The sequence below is a fragment of the Cryptomeria japonica genome, chromosome 2 (genome assembly GCF_030272615.1).
Source record: "Cryptomeria japonica chromosome 2, Sugi_1.0, whole genome shotgun sequence".
Lineage (NCBI taxonomy): Eukaryota > Viridiplantae > Streptophyta > Pinopsida > Cupressales > Cupressaceae > Cryptomeria > Cryptomeria japonica.
Window position 1 is genome coordinate 400,038,033 of NC_081406.1, and position 22,133 is coordinate 400,060,165.

The following is a 22,133-nucleotide window of genomic DNA, read 5'->3' on the forward strand; positions in this document are numbered from 1 at the left end:
TCAAACACATGTCATGATGTAATATTATTACCATGTTTTCAATAATTTATGTTTAATTAAGTGTGAAATTAATTTTATGTATGTAACTTATTATTTTAACATTATGTAGGTCTTTAAAAATCCTTACAAGCATTACTGACATATTGTTGGCAATATGAAGGAATTGATTATGTGTTGCACTGATGTTTTTATCATTGATGTCAACACTAGTTGTTATCATTGTTTACCAACTTCTGGTAGAAGGATTGAATTGGGAAGATTATCAGTTGATTGTCACCGGTATGATCTGAATGATGGAATAAGTTTGTATGAATGGTTCATATGCTTTTGAAGTATGTTTCAATCAGTTGGTATTGACTTGATGATCGGATGCTATCTTATGTTCTAGTAAGCCTTCTTTGTAGGTCCGGTAAGGGTTTCACCGACAGAGCTTTATTGCAGATCTTTGATATAATGCATAAGTGGTGTTCATGACTCAACTGATTAGTGTCATTGCTTTGGCATGTGTGGATCTAATTTAGGTTCGGTGCTATCTAGGTTATGAACCGGTTTCATGAAATGTGTTGGTGGATCCTTCTGATGCGCTTCTGGGATATTTTATTGATTGGATGATGTTTGTTTGGCCTTAGGCCGACATATTTTATGATTTTATTTTAGGATTATGTAATGGATCTATTGAATTATCATTTGGGTGACCGACTTAATTGGTTGGGTCCTGGGTTGGTATAAAAGTGATGTAAGATCTCATTGTAGATCATATATATATAGGCAAGGAGAGAATAATGTAATAATCATTTGTGCACAGGATTTGGTTGATCATAGGTGATCGAGTTGGGTTTATGTAAGAGGTTTTAGACCTCTGGTATTGAGCTTAACCAAAATTGTTATCTAGTATGTTTGATGCTATCATAGACAATTCTTCTTTCTTGATTGTTGTCCAAATATTTGAGGTGGTTAAGCTTTTTTGTATTCAATGAGACTCCATTGTGATGAGAAGTGTGCTCTAGGTTGTTGGTCTTCCTGCATGTACAGGCCCCTTATTGTAATATTTATTCATTTGATTAGTGGATAGATATTGTGGGTCTCCAATCCCATTGTGGTTTTTCCTCTTTCAGGTTTTGCACGTATAAATCTATGGTGTTATGGTGTTCATCTTTGTGGTTGCATTGTTGCTTATTGTTATATGATTTTATGTTTACCAGTTGTTGAGTTGTTGTATTAATAAGGTTAAATTTCTCTATTCTGGTAGAACACTGACTCACCCCCCCTCTTTTAATGTTCTTGGATTCCAACAATTGGTATCAGAGCCTGGTCATCTTTTTGCAAAAGCCTAACTGCTTGAGGAAGATCTTGAAACTAGAATCCATGGAGATGTGTTTGAGGCAGCAACTTGAAGTTTCTCTTGAATATTTTGAAGCTGAAAAATTTAAGAGCATAAAGCTATAAGATGAACTTAGATCTGCAAAAGAATTCATTATCACTCTGAAAGAAAATCTATCTAATTCTCAAGCTAAAAGGAAGGAACTTATGCAAAATTAGGATGATGAAGAGAAGGATGCCCTTAAGGAACAATGTCAGAAGCTGAGTTAGGAGAGTGGTGTGATGAAGAAAGAAATGAAAGCCCTAACTATGAGGATGTGCAAGGAGATTGAAGACCAGAAGAAGAATGAAGAAAATATTGCTATATCTCTGAAAGACAGATCTGAGGAATACATTAGGTTGGCGCATGAGAATAATATGTTGAAAACTGAATTGGTGCAAACGCAGAATAATGAGCAAGAGTTGGAAAGAATGGTGACAATCCCAAGAGGAGATATGGATGCTACAAATGAATACAAAGATAAGTTCAAGGTTAGTTCTGATAAAATTGATGAGCTATTGAAGGATCAAAGGCACAAGGGAGACACTAGACGACTTGGATTTGAACAAGGTCAGAGCTCCGATACTACAAATGATGATCAGACATCCGGTATGAAGAATGGTCAGAAGGTCTACCACAATCAAAGGTCACTAGTAAGGAAACCCAATGCACATAAATTCAATGGTAGATGTTTTGTTTGCAATAAATTTAGTCATATGGCAATACATTGTAGAAATAGAGCAAAACAGGATAACAATGCAGTTCCTGGTCAATGTTCAAATTATAAAAGGTATGGTAATAAGACAAAAGATTATAGAATAAATGTGAAATGTCATGCATGTGGAAAGTTTGGATATATGGCTAATCAATGAAGGTCAAGGAATGGTCAAGGTTACAGTAAGGCAATTCAGAAGAAAAATATCACTTGTTATGCATGCAACAAAATAGGACATATTGCTAAACTTTGCAGAAGCAAGAACCTATTGGTAGGAAGTGATAAATCTGATGAAAAAGGAAAGAAGAAGGTTGATGACATTCAGAAGGAGCATGAGAAGAAGTGGGTTATGAAGTCTGGGGCTCAACCAATAGAATTAATTTCCCCAGATGTTCATTTGGCTGAAGGATATACCTTGGTTACTCAATCGACAAAGCATAATGTTCTTGCACCGACAGGAAACTCGTCCGATAACTAAGGAATTCACCTTAAGGGGAGGCAAATTGATGACAGATCTTGCATTGCCCCTGGTAGTGGTCTAAAAGCTTGGTTTAGATCTTTGGAGAAGTCAGTTTGAAGGTTAAATGACAAAGATTTGTTGGATCTTAGATCTAGTTTGGTCTACCGGTAAGTCACTTTATGAGTTATGATCTGTTCATACATCTACAGTTAAGTATTTCAGAATTCTTAATACTGAATTGGAAGTTTGATCCTAGATGTGATGAAGGGATATTTCTTGGTTATTCTAATAAAAGAAAAGAATATAGATGTTATAACAAAAGGCTACAGAGAATTATGAAGATTGTTAATTAGAACTTATAAATGAGAACCGAAAGTGGAGATGATAATAACTGAACCAGTAGCACCTGTACCAAAATAGAATGTTGAACCAATTACCCCGACAGTATCAGAAAATTCAATAGTAACTAAAGATCAGAGTAGAGAAATAGAAAGTCAGAAGACTCCTAGGTAGGTAACGTTGAATCATTCAGAAGATCAGATAATTGGACAAGAAGATGGTTGACAACTAATGAGGTATCTTTAATTTCTCAAGTTGAACCAACATTAGTAATTGAAGCTTGTGAAGATGAATGTTGGATGAAAGCTATGGAAGATGAATTAGATTAGATAGACAAAAGAACAATACTTGGACTTTGGTTCCCCGAAATGAAAATAAGAATGTCATTGAAACTAAATGGGTTTTTAGAAAGAAACTGAATGAGGATGGACAAGTTGTAAGAAAAAAGACAAGATTGGTCTGCAAAGGATATTCTCAGAAGGAAGGAATTGATTATGGTGAAACTTTTGCACCGATAGCTAGAATTGAAGCTGTTAGACTATTTCTTCCTTATGCAGCCTATAAGAACTACAAGGTCTATCAAATGGATGTTAAGTGTGCATTTCTGAATGGAGAACTTGAAGAGGAAGTCTTTTATTGAGCAACCTGATGGATTTTTACTGATAGGTGATAAAAATATGGTTTGCAGATTAAGGAAAGCCCTGTATGGATTAAAACGGGCTCCTAGAGCTTGGTATGCAAGGTTGGATAAGTATCTCTTGAAGCTTGTTTTTATAAAAGGTAATGCTGATAAAAACCTATATTATTAGATCACTAATGATGATATTCTCATTATTGAAGTAGTTGTTGATGATATCATTTTTGGAGGTGAAGAACAATTATGCATGGAATTCTCTGATAATATGAAAAATGAATTTGAAATGTCTATGACTAGAGAAATAAGATTTTTTCTAGGTTTACAAATTACTCAGACTGACAAAGGCATCTTTATCTATCAAACTAAGTATCTAAGGGAATTATTGAAGAAATTTGGTAAGGAAAATTACAAACCGGTTAGTACTCCTATGGTTACAAGTGAAAAATTGTCAAGTAAAGATGTATCCCTTCCAATAAATCCTACAAGATATAAATCCATGATTGGTGGTTTCCTATATTTAACTCAGACTAGACCCGATATAATGAATGCAGTCAGTATTGTATCAATATTTCAAAGTAATCCAAGAGAAAATCATGAAAGTGTAATAAAAAGGATATTTCGATATTTGCAAGGAACAACTGAATATGGTTTATCGTACCCTAAAGATGATGACTTACTTTATGTGCATATACAAATGAATATTGGGAAAGTGATGTTGATGACTGGAAGAGCACATCCTATGGTGCATTCTTTCTTGGGAAAAAGCCGGTTTCATGGATCAACAAGAAGCATTCATGCAATTCTTTATATACTACTGAAGCTGAATATGTTGCACCAGCAACTAATTGCACTCAAGTTCTATGGATGAAGAAAATGTTGAAGGATATAAGGGTAGATTGCAATGAACCGGTAGTTAATCATTGTGATAACTCTATAGCTATTGACATATCAAAGAATCCGATATTTCACTCTAAGACTAAGCACATATCAATCAGGTATAACTTTTTGACGGAAAAGGTGGAAGCAAAAGAAGTCAGATTGGTTTATGTGAACACTAAAGAGCAGATAGCAGACATATTCACTAAACGTTTGTCTCAGGAATCATTTGAGCACTTCAGAGACAAATTGGGAGTTTCTACCCCTTTGGTAGAGACTTGAGTAATGCTGATTGGCATCAGTCTGGTATGCATTTACAAAGGTTCTATTCATTCTGGATTGATGAGTTGGTGCTACAAATCAGGGGGAGTAGTTAGCTATATGGGTCAGAGGCTCTATGGTTTTCCTTTGGTGTTTATGTCAGATTTCTGGCATTGATATCAAAGGGGGAGGAATATATGTGAAAAACCTATGCTATCTATTTTTCGGATTGATTGCACTCCTCAGGAGGACTTTGGCGGTGAGTTTGGTGGTATTTGGTCTTTTGATTTAGATTTAGTTCAGAGCTTCATTCATATATCATTTTATGGGAGATTGTTGGTTGTCTTCCATAGGGGGAGGCTTGTTTGGCATTTCTTGACACTTGGATGTTTTTCACATCTAGTGTTGCCATCAATGCTAAAGGGGGAGATTGTTGGCAATATGAAGGAATTGATTATGTGTTGCATTGATGTTTTGTCATTGATGTCAATACTAGATGTTATGGTTGTTTACCGACTTTTGGTATAAGGATTGGATTGGGAAGATTATGAGTTGATTGTCATCGGTATGATCTGAATGATGGAATAAGTTTGTATGAATGGTTCATATACTTCTGAAGTATGTTTCAGTCAGTTGGTATTTGTAATACCCTAAAATTGGTCATCTAAACCATGGGCCCCTAATCTCGACAACATCACCAAGGTCCTAACCAGAAGGCAATTAAATCAATCTTGAGCACATTATTAATTCTTTAATTATCAAAAATCACATGGCAAATCAACTACTCAACATTAATTAAATGTTTATTTAATTAATTCAATTATTCCAAGAATATTCATTTTGATCAATTATCCCATTTTAATTTATTAAATATCCTTGCATATTTAATTAATTAATAAATTTGCCATTCAATCATGTGAAAGGATTAATTTATTACAAAAGATGAATTAATTTATTACAAAGAGTTGAATTGAAACAAAAAAAAAAAAAAGAATTGAATTGAGAGAGAAATCAAACTTGAGATATTATTTCTTTTTCTAAATTTAGAACTTGAAATCAGAAAAGCAATTTAATTGAATTGTTGAATTATTCTCTAAAATTGGAACTCAAAGCTTTTCAGAAAAAAGAAGTTCAGTTGCATTAAAAAGACTCTTTTCTTGATTAAATTGAAGAATTATCTATTTTTATCAGATATGCATGGAATTAATTTATTATTATTTTCCAAATGCAACTTGGACTTCTAATTTGAATGCATTTCAATTAAACTATAATTGGAATCTATCTCAAGGTTAACTCAACCTGATTTTTCAATTATTTTCAATTAATCCTAAATTGAGCTTTTTGTAATTCTCTATAAATTCAGTCTTCAGCTCTCATTCCAATTCACCCCAAAGATTTTTGAGAACACGCTTGGAAATTATTATCACGCTAATTTCGCTCTGGAGTCATTGAAATCATTGTGCTTTTTTTAGATTACTTGCATCCATTTAACATTCATTATTGCTTGCATCCATTGTTGCTTGAATTGGTTATTATTGCTTGAATTATTCATTCATCTTGCATCCATATAGCTTAATATCATATAGATTAAATCCTTCGTCTTGGTGTAGTCTAGTCACTGGTATTGCTTATAAATATCTAAGAGCAATCTTATACTCGCATCTTTTAGAAGGCAATTAGTCGCTTTGCCATGGTTTATTTCTTATTGATTATTGAATACTAACCATGCATATAATGACTTAATTGAAGTGTTGTGCTTGCAGCTACAAGTTCACTTTTCACACACACAGTATTGACTTGATGATCGGATGCTATCTTATGTTCTAGTAAGCTTGCTTTGTAGGTCCGGTAAGGGTTTCATTGGTAGAGATTTATTGAAGATACTTGATATAATGCATAAGTGGTGTTCATGTGGCTTCTAGAAGGGATTCTAGATGCTGATGGTGATTGTGTTCATCTCTCGACTGATTTGTGTCATTGCTTTGGTGTGTGTGGATCTAATTTAGGTCCGGTGATATCTAGGTTATGGAGCGGTTTCATGAAACATGTTGGTGGATACTTCTGATGCGCTTCTGAGATGTTTTATTGATTGGATGATGTTTGTTTGGCCTTAGGTTGACATGTTTTATGATTTTATTTTAGGATTATGTAATGGATCTATTAAATTATCATTTGGGTCGCCGACCTAATTGGTTAGGTCCTGTGTTGGTATAAAAGTGATGTAAGATCTCATTGTAGATCATATATGTATAGGAAAGGAGAAAATAATGTAATAATCATTTGTGTAGAGGATTTGGTCGATCATAGGTGATCGATTTGGGTTTATGTAAGAGGTTTTAGACCTTTGGTATTGAGCTTAACTGAAACTGTAATCTGGTATGTTTGATGCCAACATAGGTAGTTCTTCTTTTCAGATTATTGTCCAAATATTTTGAGGTGGTTAACCTCTTTTGTAGTCAGTGAGACTCCATTGTTATGAGTAGTATGCTCTAGGTTGTTGGCCTTCCTGCATGTGCATGCCCCTTATTGTAATATTCATTCATCTGATCAATGGATAGATATTGTGGGTCTTCAATCCCACCGTGGTTTTTCCTCTTTCATATTTTCCATGTTGAAATCTATGGTGTTCATCTTTGTGGTTGCACTTTTTCATATTATTAGATGCTTTTATGTTTACCGGTTGTTGAGTTGTTGTATTAATAAAGTTAAATTTCTCCATTCTGATAGAACACTTATTCACCCCCCCCCCCTTCTCAGTGTTCTTGGATTCCAACACATGTGACCTCCATGTAGGAACACCTTGGACGAGAACATTGTCGGAGTGCTTTACCACCCAACCATGAAGCATGTGCTTCTCCAAAATATTTCAAAAGATGAATACACGACTCTACATGAGAATGACTAGCAATTTGGAATCAACGAGAGTGATGAAAGTTTGTGCAACATGATATATCTAGCATTCTACATGCATAATGAAATACTAATATATTGATATCATGATATGACAAAGAGAAAACAATCAAATAGTAAATATTTACTACCGATCAACGAGCTTTTGTCAAATCACCTTTTAAGATGACTATGGATAGGTAAGTTAGAAGAAGAAACCTACCCTTCTCAATTATTCCATATTCAACACTAATCTAACTTCATTCAACTTCACACAATTATTTAAGCATAAACAAAAGAATATGACTATGTAGTCTACTTGATGAAGGTGCACAAACATGAATATTACTTTAAGAACGATATTTGAGAAGTAAACTTATGTAAACACATGAATTATTTTAAGATAAGATGACACAACTATTATCATCAAAATTTAAATTAAACAAATTTTTCAAGAAGCATTGGTCATTGAGATTCATTGATTATATTCTTGACCTAAGATACCAAGGTGATACTACCACTAGCTTACTATATGATATCAACTACATTCCTTAATTTATCATTTTATTGCATATAATATATCATCTAGGAGAAGTTATAATTTTTAGACACCTAAAATTGTCCTATCTAATTAAATAAATATTTTTATTTATTTAATTATTTTATCCTAATTCATGTATTAATTAAATAAATCTTTATTTATTTAATTAATTCATTTATCCTCTTCTAGCCTTATTTCTCATTTAAATAAATGCTTTTTATTTATTTAAATTATCCTTTTTCCTAAATTAAATAAATATTTTATTTATTTAATTGATCTCACTTGTTCTATTAATTAAATAAATCTTTATTTATTCAATTAATTCATTAGCCTTTTCCACCCATGGCACATGTCATTCATCTTTTAATTCCTACACTACCTACCCTCTCATTATTTTCTTATTTCTTTTACCTACCATCTAATCCTAGCCGGCCATTTATCTTTTACACCTCTCAATATTATCCCTCCATTTCTTATAGTCTCTTCTAAATAAGGAGATTCTTCCTTCATTATCAACTCTAATCAAGCCTTCTAGCATTCGAACTTTCATATGCGATCAAGTCTACTTGCAACCACATTTCTATTCTTTGTTGAGCTCTTGTGCACACATAAAATATGAGAGCAAATATATCAAGCAAGATCAATGGAGATAGGAAGAATGGAGATCCAAACCCTATTGGACATGTGATGGTATCATCTTTGTGATTTTGTTGGTTTACATTGTCTTAGGTAATCTTCATATGTTATGGTGGATCTTTGTTGTTGTTAGGCTAGGGTTTCATGGTTGAATTCATTTAGTCTTTCAATATTGTTATTCCATTTTTACCATAAACATTTTGGCATGCCAGATGAGACTCTTGTCCCTTTTGCATTTAACATATTTTGTTGCAGATTTTGTGTTTTTGAAGTTGCAGATCTGACATTTTCGACAAACTTTCGACATTTCCGTGTCTGTGCATCCTCGAGCCACATTTTTTATTTTTTGTCGCGTCTCTGACCTCCGTAATCACGTCTGTGTTCGACATTATTTTATTTTATTTTACAGATTGTAGGGTTGCATCTCTATTTTTAAACAACGTCTGTGCACCTTTCAGACGCGTCTGTGTTCGGGAGTCACGTTTGTGATTTTCTATCACGTTTGCATTAGGTTTAATCGCGTCTGTGTTTCAGATCTTGCATTTTTCAGATTTTGATCCAATTTTTGAGACTTTATTTCATCATTTGGATTTCAGATCTGGTTTATTTCAGGCTAACACCTTGTGATCTAGCTAACAAAGTTGGTGCAACTTGTCTTGGAAGCGAATCATCTTGTCGAAGGCCCCTATTTCACAAAGTCTTTTGGATCTAAAATTTACCTAACTCATTTGCTTGCAAAAAGGGGTAATGATTTGAAACAACCCAAACTACTAACAAATCTTTGTTGCAGGATCTTGACAAGGGTTTTCTTTTGATCTTTATTGTGTGTCTTGTTTTCATAGATTACCAAACACTTCAATTGGTGCAATAAAATTGAACCAGTGTCTTTTGTGTCTTGAGCAATAGGCTATTTTTGTTTAATCTCTAGAGGGCATGTCTCCCCGTGTGGTCATTAGGACTACTAGTAAGGAGAGAACAACCCAAGTGGTAGCGAGGAAAACCCACCTCTTCCAAACCACTATAAATAACTATATCCATGGTGAAAGCCATGGGTAACATGTGCTGATTAGTTCTTACCGACACTATGTCTCCCCATAAACCCGTTTGATCAAATTTATTTGATCAGTTGTAGGGTGTAACCCCTATCGGCTAGGAGCCTTCTGTATTTATAGAGCTAAAAGTGCTACATATATGGTCACACGAGCAGATGCCCTTACTAGCACCTTTTTGTTTTAGAAAGCCAAAATCCTTCTAGTTGTTGGGGCAGGAGGTCGGACCTCTGGAGCGACCCACACACATACGGTTCTTAGTAGAGATACAAAGTTCACCACGGGGAGTTTTCATGGGGACAGATGCTTGGCTGCCCCGGAGAAGTGAGTGTCGAGGGTGGAGCCAGTGGGGTCAAGAAGCTAAGTATCCGCTCTAAATAGCGTAGCCTCGGGGGAAACCCCATATAGGATCAACAACTATTGTCTTGGCCAACCATAAGAATTGTGCTTGTCTTATTCTAAACATCATAACAATGTGTATTTTGTGTCTTCAAGTGTATGCAAAACATTTTTACATCAAAAAACACACTTTTCTTTGAGTCATTTTGAGTCTAAACACTTATAGACATTGAGTCTTCATCAACATTGTGTCCTCTTGTCACAGAAAAACAGTCAAAAATTCAGATTTGGTCACAACAAACAACTTTACAAATTGGAAAAATTGCACTCAGATTCCACAAATGTGTCTGTGTCTGGTAGAAACACGTCTGTCTCATTTAACTGTGTCTGTGAAGTACAGAAACGCGTCTGTGTCATCCTAAAGAAAATTGCATTCATAAAATCTCAAAAACGCGTCTATGTAGTGTTCAACCACGTCTCTGTCATTTAACCGCGTCTCTGAAGTATACAAGCACGTCTGTGTTCAGAATTGGAAAAATTTACAGTCCACCAAACAAGAGCAGTCAGTTTCAGACTTATTGAGCTTCCTAGGTTATCTCTTTGGGTTTTCATCTAGAATTCAGCCTTTTTCTGGGTCTATTGGGAGTATTTAAAACTGAGTCAAGTTTATAGGCCCATTTCAAAATTTTGCCCTGCATTTCCAAATGATTAAAATAAGTCAGTTTGAATGGCCTAGTTAGCAAGGGGGTAAAATGGAGTTGGTTGATTTTCAGAGGGTAAGGCTCCGGATTCATGTCCCACACCTTTCATTTGGCCTATGCAATGATGCGCAACTTTCAGAATTCAGTTTGGATAATTTTACTAGGTACCCATTTCGAGGGGTGAGCTGAAAGTGCATTCTAGGCACAAGTGCAAATTTTATTAAGTAGCCTACTTTGGGTGTTTATATATTTTTCCATGTTTATTATCATGAAAATTTTTAAAATGGATTGAATTTTATGCATAAATCTGAGTCAACATGCAAAATTTCAAGTCCTTATGAATCCGTTTGCTCAGTTTTCAAAGCTCAATCCGTTTGTAGTTTGTGATGTTTGCACAAGTGTAAAAATGTCCTGGTGAGCGTCATGTCAGAATGTTTGTTCCGGGCTAATGTTGGTATAAATGGTGAGCTACGTTTTAAATTTCAAGGCTCTACCAATCCGTTTGATCGGTTTTCAAAAGAGCTCATTTTGCCATAAAATTCAGTTATCCGCACTCCAGTGTTATATCAGTTAATGTAGCCATTTTGGTGAGCGCACCATTTGCATCCTGTCAGTCTGGTGATCGAACTGAGAATTCAAAGATCTAATATGTACTTCAAGGTACCTATGTTTCAAATTTGAGGGCCTACGGAGGTCGTTTGGTATTTTTAAGAAAGGCATCATGTGTTGCCAGAACATTGACTTCATCAGGTCCGCAGTGTCGACAAAGCCAGTTGGGCATTTTTGGAAATTAATATCTCTTCGCTCGGGACTCGTCTTGAGAAACCGTTTGGTAGATGTCATCCTTGTATATCAAAGTACATGCCTGTCAAATGGTGAGCTCCAGAAAGGTGTTTTGACAGGTTTGAAAATTACGTCTTCGCGATTAAATGCGAAAATTGTGGCGTAATTGCTTGAAGGTTGTAAAATGCGGATTAATGATCCGAAAACGATGCCGATCATTTCCGGAGGTATGTTTGAGGTCCGTGAAGCATTCTAGGGGTCAATTGCATGAAAACAAAAAAAAATTTAGTCGGACCCACTTTGGGGCCCGACCTGGCTTGCCACTTCGTGCATTTTTTCAGGCAAAGTTTAATTGTTATTTTTTGCAATCATATGTTTATATGATTTAACTATGAAGGAATGACATTTATATCATTGAAAAGAAGCGATTTGTGGAGTTTGGGATAAGTGTTCAACGACATTGTTTAAAAAAAAAAAACGCAATGTTACCAGAAGATGAAATGGTAGCTACCAAAAGAGCTAAGCAAGGCTCAGTGGTTTTTTGTACCGAGCAGTGAGAACAAATATTGGTATACAAATATATGTCAAATTGAACTCTAACAAAAAATCTCATTGGTGTAAATTTAATTCCACAACCTTTTCCAGTTCCCAGCCATGAAATGGAGGGCGATGGTTTAAAGAAAACTTTCAGCAAAGTGCACAATGTAAAGTTGTTAATAATGCATTTAGAAACCCTCAGGCAAATGCCAATTGATATGTGTATTGCACCAATCCTCCTAGTGGCAGATGGAGTGATAATTGAAAGAGAATAAGAGTTTAAACTATGCAATTTTGTGCATTTAAAAGCAAATATAATGGCAGCCCTCCCTGTGGGTTACCATTTGAGCAAAAAATGAAATGAAACAGGCAGCGTGGAGTGTAGGAGAGTGTTGGTTGGGAGGTAGCATCTACAGCAACAACAACAAACTCCAATCAATGCACATTGGCAGGTTGAAGGCACATCTCTAGTGCTCACATGGTGCGTTGGAAAGTTTGAAGCAGCAAAGTAGAATTTGAAACAGAAAATACACATTGGTAGGTGTAAATCAAATCCATGTTCTTCCCAAGTCTTCCCCTGCATGGTGGATAAGGAACAACAAGCAATGTGGTTATTGAAGGAAGCTTTAGATAACTCTAAAATGAATGTAGCTCCTCGTGTAGTCTCCTTTTGGTAGCAGCTACAACAACATGAAAAACTTTTAAGCAAATGCACAGGGCAGCCTTCTCCATGACGTGGTGGATGGGGAAAGAAGTTTAATGCAAATTAATGTATATGGAAAATACAAATTCGACCCTGGTAGCAGTCTCTTTGTGTTTGGTATGAAGCAAAGGCCATCGAATTCCAAGCAAATGCAAAGAAATTGCCATGAAAGCACTCAGAAACTGCTTCAAAATCACAGTCCCAGGCATAATGCATTATCCCACATTGGCTAGGAAGTGCACTATTTTGATGTTTATAAGCAAGAACGCACAGTAATATAATGTCTAAGCCATAAAGGCTTTTGACAGATGGTGCCTATGGGCGCCCAAGGTGGGCCCATGTGTGAGCACGGATCCCGAGGTGATGGAGGAGTTGACTAGATGGCGACCAGGTGGACCCCATGTGGGCACGCTTCTCGAGGCAGATAGGCAAAATTTTGCAGAGAAAGGTCGGGTTAACGAGTGAGCAAGTTCAAGATGGATCGACGGTGCGCGCTATTTCACGAAGGGAAGATGCACGCGAGTTACACCCTGCAAAATAGCGAAAGTGAACGAGAGTCGTCCACGTGTCGTGATAGGTGGCAGTCCAGCAGGCAGGTCCCGGTGAGGTGGCACATAGTTGGCGCACAGGTGGCAGTCCAGTGGCGATGACGTGGTGGCCAAGTGGTAGTGATGAAGCAGATGACATGGCAGTGATGAGGTGTCATCCCAGGTGGCGTCCAATCAACCCCATCGACCAATCAGAGGCCACCACGTGGCAAGGCGTCAAAGCACAAATGGAGGCAAAAATCAAAATTAAAATGAATAAATGATATAGTTCTGACTATATTAAAATTCGAAATATTTAAATGACTGAGCACAAATGGGAATTAATTCGCCCAGGGTCTAAATTTTGGCCAAAATATAAAGTATTATATATCGCCGGAAAGCTCTCGGAGTGAGGAATTTGATTATGAGGTTAATTTTGACAAATGTGGGATATTTTGGAGGTAGTTTCCACGGGAAAAAAATTCAGTTAGAGAGGAGACACTTGGCAATTCAGTTGCAGATTTGATCTGGTTCCCTCTCCCTTTTATTCCCAATTCTTCTCAGTTGTAAGGGTTCCAGAATTCTGTGAGGAAGTGCTCCAGTTTTCATGGCTTCCATTTTCTGAAATTCTTGACCCAAACTTGTAAAGTTCTATGGATCTATTCAGGGTATAGAGGCTACATTGCAGGATGACAGATTGTTTTCTAGTTGCAGGTCTTACTTGTGTCAGGCATGAGTAAATTTCCCATGATATTGTCTCTGTGTATGCATTTAATTGTTATGAATTGAATCCTCAAGGAGGCTTATAATTTTTCATCTCAAGGAGATTGTATGATTGTTTGTAGGCATTCTTCAATGAAGAGTTTAAATTCTATAATCAGTCATAAACAATGGAATGTGTCCCAGATCTGATAATTTTATGAATGGATTGAGTAATGCATTAGTACAAGGTATTAATGCAGGGATATGTTGTAAGGAAAACCAATTTGCAACTGTGATTAACATTTTGTAGTTCTGTGTGTGTGACTCTGTTGCCCAATGAACAAGGCACTGGTCTTTGACAGATTTGGGAATGGTCTCAGATATACATTTTAAAAGATAAATCTATTTCCCTTTATGTTTAGGGGTTAATGTTCTATCCTTCCAAAGCTCTATTTCACCTATTATTTGTATAAGATCCAGCCCATCTGTACATGTTACCTAATTTGGTGAGCTTGTGGAATGGTTTGTCTGCTCATTGTTGATGCAGTCTTATGTTTGTGATTGTTGTATTCAATGCATCAAAAGGGTGTCCCCCCCTAGGTCTAGCAGAACCTGAAGTGCAGGAGGATCATTAGGATCCTATGTTATGTTGTCCAAGCCCTGAGGTGTTTCATTGATTGAGATCGGCTATCTCATAGATAGATTTGCAGGTGTCTTGGGTTATCACTTTTGGTGAACAACAGGGTCTCACAAAGTCCATCATTGCTTTACACCTTGCATTAAATTCACATTTGTCTAAACTTGAATCATAAGGTCACTTGCTTGTCCTCATCTTACTTTGTCAACACACTACATACAACAACATTTTGCTAAGTGGTCCCTCATCAAGGTCTATCACCTTTGGGTCTCATTTGGTCTTACTTAGAGTCAAGGTAAACTTACCTCATCAAGAGAAACTATCATCTCTTTGGAAGCCACACCTACTCTACTACATACATACTTGCTCTTATGCTTTGGACATTGCAAGTAAACCTCAGATTAATTTATATTCCATCCAACTCTTGGTCTTCCATACTCTCTTCCATTTTCATCTAATCTCACACATCTTGGTCAAGACCTAGTTCATGGTTGAAACCCATTCACAAAAATCTAGGAGAGAAGCTAGAGAGGCTCAAGAGTCCCCAAACATGAGTGCCTATGAGTATGATAATGATGTCTTTTTCAATTCTGATCATACCACATTACCTGACATGGATGCCTATATAAACATTCAAAATGTTGAGAACATGGACACTACAAACAACAATGATACACAAAATGAAAATATGGACAACTTTTCCATACATTCAGCAGAAGTGGAAGACTCCATTATGGATCCCCGTTTTAATCGATTGGTTAAGGAAATAATGAGAGATAGACAATATTTCTTACAAGTGATGGCACAAAGTGGAGCCAAGATCCCTCATGATTTTGACATGTCTCAAATAATGGAAAACAAACCTTTGCAACAACCTCACCTCAACATGGATCAAAGGAGGCCTAATACTGGAGGCAATAGAGAACCACATATTTTTTCCGAATCACCATCATCTTTGTTTCAAAAACCTGAGGTCCCACATACACATGGTCAAGCATATGATGCTCACCTTCGCAGACCATTATGGAAGTCTTATGCAGAAAAATATACTCAATCACATACTGGTGCTAAGAACCAACCGCAAAAGCAATTGGATATCCAAAGGCATGATCAAAATTTGGACACAAGGAAACCTCATGTCAACTTTGGGGGCAACACACTAGAACAAACTCATGACATGCCTTTAGAGTATGGTATACATGGACAAAATAAATATTCCATTCCTCATCATGACTTTATGCCAAGTGGTCCATATACGCAACATCATTATAGACCTCCTCCATATGAACATGTGTATGATCAATATCATCCATATATGCAATATGCTCCGCCCCCACCCGGTGGCTCAGGCATGGGGTATGGTCCAAGAAGTCGGTCTCCACCTAAGAACAATTTGTAGCAGAAAATTAAGGACTTACAAAAGAAAATGGAGGACACAAATCACCAAATCTAGCTTACACAATGAGAGACATATGTCCCTATCCATTTGACAAAAGCATTCCAATGCCTCCATTTCCTACACACTTTGTGACACCTAAGTTTAATAAGTATAGAGGCAAAGGAGACCCTAAGGCACATATAAGACAATTTTTCATAGCTTGCATTGAGGTAGCAGCAGAAGAAATATACTTGATGAGATTATTCCCACAAAGCTTAGGTGATCAAGCTATGGAATGGTTCTCCGAACTCCCACCTGGAATTAAGTCTTGGGGTGATCTAGCAGAGGCATTTATCCAACATTTCTCATACAACATAGAGACAGACATATTAGTCGCTACTTTGTGCAACACCAAGCAAAAGGATGGAGAGTCTTTTTCATCATTTTTACAAAGATGGAGGAATCTAGCCAGCAGATGCTCTAATGATATTCCACAAAAACAAATGGTAGAGATGTTCACCCAGAATGTTAACAAAGACATTGGTTATGACCAGAGAAAAGCTTGTTTGTCCACCTTCAAGGATGTCATTGAAAAAGGCTTGGCAATAGAGAAGCTCCTAATTAAGCAAGGCGTCATCAAAATATTCAAAGAAAACAAAGAGGACTTTAAAGGAAAAGACAAGCCAAGATTTTGGAATAAAAATAAGAACACAGTCAATGATGGTGTTGTTGATGCCAATACAGTACAACCCAAAATTGTTTTTTTCTGGATCAAGCTCTACAAACAATCAAGTGAATACTCAAACAACTTCAAAACCATGAAGGAAATACACCCCATTGGGATAACCACTTGAGTCAGCTTTCAAGAAGCTAGTGGCAAATAAAATAGTAACAATTCCATATATGCCTCCATTTGAGCCAAAGGTCAAACCAAATTGGTGGAATGACGATGAATACTCCGAATATCACAAAAGCAAGGGTCATAAAACATGAAATTATCATCGATTGAAGAACATCATACAAGATCTTATTGATAGAGGTGAGATTGAGATAGAGGGACACTCATCTAACCAAAAACATGAAATGTTTAAAGAACCATTCCCAAAACATGACAAGGGAAAAGCCAAAGCCATAGACGAGCAAACTAACTATACCAGAGCATCTTATAACTATGATTCAACTGTTAATCACATTTCAATGGACAATTATGTCTCTACCATTATCATCAAAGAGAAAACACCTGAAAATTCTACCCAAAGCCCCAAGGTTGTCCTAAAAGGCATTCGACCTTCTTCTGAATCTACCTCTGAATGTAATGTTACAACTCATTGAGGTAAATTCACTTTGTAAGGTGCTCCAGCTAAAAACACTGCTTCCTCATCAACCAAACATGAGTATGATCTGGTAGAACAATTAGGGAAGATACCCATGCTTATCTCAATCCTTGATTTCTTACGCATATCCCCCGCACATAAAGCCATTCTTGACAAAACTTTAAGAGACACTTCCATCCCCACTGATCTGAATGTGGACCAGTTTCAAGCCATGTTGGGATACCTTTCCGTTCCACAATCCCTTACATTCACAGAAGCTGACAATGACTCTGTGAGCCAACCACATAATGCACCTTTACACATTGAAGCCTTCCTACACAAACATCGAATAAAATGAATCCTGATAGATGGAGGAGTTGGTCTCAATATATGTACTTTGAACATAATAATACAATTGGGGTATTCAAACAAAGTTGTGAATGCTACAAACAAAATTACCATAAAGGCATATGATGATGAAGAGTGTTCATCCAAAGGCATAGTCACCTTGCCTCTCAGAGTTGGGCCAATTACAAAGGATGTGATTTGTCAAGTCCTAGACATTGATCTCACATACAACATATTGCTACGATGCCCATGGATTCATGAGATGAGGGTAGTCACATTTACATACCACCAATGCATTAAGTTTCCTCATAATGGAGTTGAAGTAATAGTTAATGGTGATCCTAATCCATTTCAATACTACAATAACTTGAAACCAAAAGCTGAGACAATCATTCCAATTAATAGAGAAGCTATCCCTTATTCTGCATACATTGACCCTGAATCATTAAAACCTTCAACATCAAAGCAAGGTGAGCTTAAAGGGAAATATCAGGACAAAGGCATGGGTGAATACACTTTGAATTAAACCATGTGCTTACGAAAAGTTATGAGTTCACCAAAAGAATATGGATGACCACATCCTTCTAAATGGGTATCTATCATTACACTCAAATGGGATCCTACTATCTTCCAAAAGTGGGGTGAAATGGAAGAAGAAGACTTATACAAAATGCTTTACAAAGACCCTAAAGATGGTACACAAGATCACATCAGCATACCATGTGAAAAATATGGCAAAGGATTCAAGATCCTACAAAAGTTTGGGTATGATGGTAAAAGTTTTCTTGGCTTAAGAAAAGAAGGTATCACTCAACCTTTGTAGCTAGAATTAACATTTAAAAATTAGCACTCAAAAGGGATTGGTTTCATCTCTTCCAAGGTAAACACTCACAAATTGGAAGAAGCATTATAGATCATGAGGTCCAATGATCAACAAGAGAACCACTATTCCACTTACTCTAATGAACGGGAATGGGGTTCGGACAAATTCTCCAGTGACTATGAACTCACCGAGACATTCAGAGAAACAGGTGAACCCACAGAAGAAGAGGAATTTTATAGAAAATTCAAAGTTGGTCAAGAAATAACCCCTGAGGATCCCATATAGTTTTTGCCTCTAGGTTCTAGGTCGAAATCATGAAGGATGACGACACCCATTCCTGAATGCGCTTTTAGTGATGACAATTTAGACTCATTCACAATCAAGACAGATGAGGAGAGTGTCAATGATGACCTTGACAACTACCTCGACATACCTAAATATAACTGCATCTTCACCCTTAGTCCCGCTCACTTTGAAAATATTGAAGGCCTTCCCCTTATTCACCACCAACTTATTGACTGGGACCATGAAGGTCCTATACAGTTTGACACATTCCAAAATGATGAAGCCTTTATTGACTATCTAGGCATACAAAATGATCTTTCGCTTGGGGACCATAAGGCAGGATACACTATAGAACTCAACAGCGTGGCATATTTTGGTGAGGGTGTTGGGCCTTCCAGTCATAAAAATATAAAAATAAAAACAAATCATGGGTCTTATGGTGAAAACCATATTGTGGCACTGTCTGACCCCAAAAAAGTAAAAAGAAAGGACATATCTGAGGGTGAAAACCTCTTTGAGGTGCCCTAAGATGGAAGGCTCAACATTCTCCCGGCATCATATGAAGAAAAATCATCTATGTTAGTAGAGGAGACCATCAAAACAAACATTGGTACAGAAGAAATTCCAAATAACATATTCCTAGCACAATCTCTAACAAAAATAGAAAGACCGAAGTTCATAAGTTTCTTCATAGAGTGACAAATCAATTTTGCGTGGTCATATGCTGATATGCCTGGACTAGATCCGGATTTAGTAATGCATCATTTGATAGTTAAACCGGGGGCAAAACCAGTGAAACAGAAATCAAGAAAAATGCATCCACAAGTGGCATTATTAGTCAAGGCAGAGCTTGAAAAATTATTGGATGTCGGATTCATACGCCCAATTGATTATCCTGAATGGATCTCCAACTTAGTACCAGTCAGTAAGTTAGATCGTAGCATCAAAATATGCACAAATTTTAGAGACATCAACAAAGCTTGTCCTAAGGATGATTTTTCATTGCCAAATATTGACCTGATCATAGATCTCATAGTAGGTCATGCGATGTTATCTTTGATGGATGGATTCTCTTGATACAATCAAATAAAAATCGTATCCAAGGATCTACACAAAAAAACATTTACTTGTCCCTGGGGAACTTTCTGCTGGAATGCCATGCCCTTCGGGCTAAAGAATGCAGGTGCTACATATCAAAGAGCCATGACTACTATCTTTCATGATCTCATGCACGTAACTGTAGAAGAATATGTTGATGAACTCTTGGAAAAATCAATAGACAAAGATACACATTTGGACATACTTTCAGTCATTTTTGATCGGTTAGAAAAATACAAATTAAGATTAAACCCCAAGAAATGTGTCTTTGGAGTAACCTCCGGGAAGCTCTTGGGATTCATTGTCTCAAAAAGAGGAATTGAAGCCGATCCAGCAAAATTCAAGGCGATCCTAGAGATGCCACCACCGAGAAATATCAGTCAACTTTGATCTTTACAAGGAGGACTCCGGTCCATACGAAGATTCATAGCACAACTTGCAGATAAATGTCATCCTTTTCAACACTTGCTACACAAAAACATCAAATTCAAATAGGATGATAACTATCAATAGGCTTTTCAGATACTCAAAGATTATCTTCTAAATCCACCAGTCTTGATGCCACCAGTTCCAGAACAACCCCTATTACTCTACATATCAACTACTTCAACAACACTGGGGGCACTCTTAGCGCAACAAGATGTTGAGGGCAAAGAAAAGGCAGTCTACTACATCATTCATACTTTGGTAGGCTATGAGCTAAACTACACACCAATTGAGTGTGCGTGTCTCGTTTTGGTCTTTTCTTCACATAAATTACAACACTACATGCTAACTCATAAAACTAAGTTGGTCGCAAGGATCAATCCATTGAAGTATCTTCTCAATAAAGCGATGCTTACTGGTCGACTAACCAAATGGGTGATGCTCTTGAGTGAATTGGACATTGAATATGTAGACAGAAAATAAATAAAAGGACAAGGTATCATAGATCAGTTAGTAGATGCTCCCATGATAGATGATTCTCCTCTAACTTCAGAATTTCCAGATGAATCCATCTTGACGGTATCACACATGAAGCCTTGGCAACTGTACTTTGACGGCTCATACACACAGCATGGTGCAGGTGCTGGCATCCTCTTCATCATGCCTCAAGGGGATTCCATTCCAAAATCATATTGATTATCATTTCCTTGCACTAATAACATAGCAGAATACGAGGCATTGACAACTGGATTACAGATTACAGTTCAGTGGAAGATCCAGGAACTTCTATTTTTTGGGGGACTCTCAACTTGTAATTCACCAAGCAACTGATGACTACCAAATAAAGGATGAAAAATTAATGCCTTACAAAAGAATGGTGGATGACCTAAAGCAACATTTCATGAAGTTAACCTTTGAGAAGATACGAAGAGAGCAGTTTTGAGCCACAAATGCCATGGCTACTATTGCCTCGCTGATCGATCTACCATAGAATGAAACCCACTATGAGTTCTTGGTGGATAACCTTCTGGTTCCCTCGTATGAGATCACTCCTACTGAGATGATATGTGTCGTTGGTCCTGATTCCCAGTTATATGGTTCCATTTTCACATACCTTCGTAATAATACCCTTCCTCCTGACTTATCCAACAACCAACATCGCACTTTCATTCGCCAATCTTCTCGATACATCATTTTAGCTTATATGATATACTATCGAGGTCTAGATGGCACTCTTCTTAAATGTTTAGAAAGGGACGAAGCTTAGATTGCATTACGTGAAGTTCATGAAGGGATATGTGGTCCACATTCTAGTGGTCCTACCTTAGCCAAGAACCTCATCAGGACTGGATACTACTGGCCTAACATGGAAAAATATTCATATCAGTTTGTCAAGAAAAGTAGGCAATGTCAAATTCATGGAGACCTTATTCATGCGCCAGCACAAGAACTTCAACCGACTGCGACTCCTTGACCCTTTTGTCAGTGGGGACTCAATCTCACAGGAAAGATTCACCCTCCTTCCTCCAATGGCCACAAATTCATCATCACTACCACAGAGTATTTCACAAAATGGATTGAAGTAGTGCCTCTTACACAAGTCACTGGAAAACAGATTGCTACACTCATTCTCAACTACATCATTTATTGGTACGGTATTCCTATTTTCATCATCACCGATAACGGACGTCCCTTCAAAAATCAAGATGTCCATGAAATTTGTGATCACTTACATATTACCCATCATTTCTCCATGCCCTATTGCCCCCA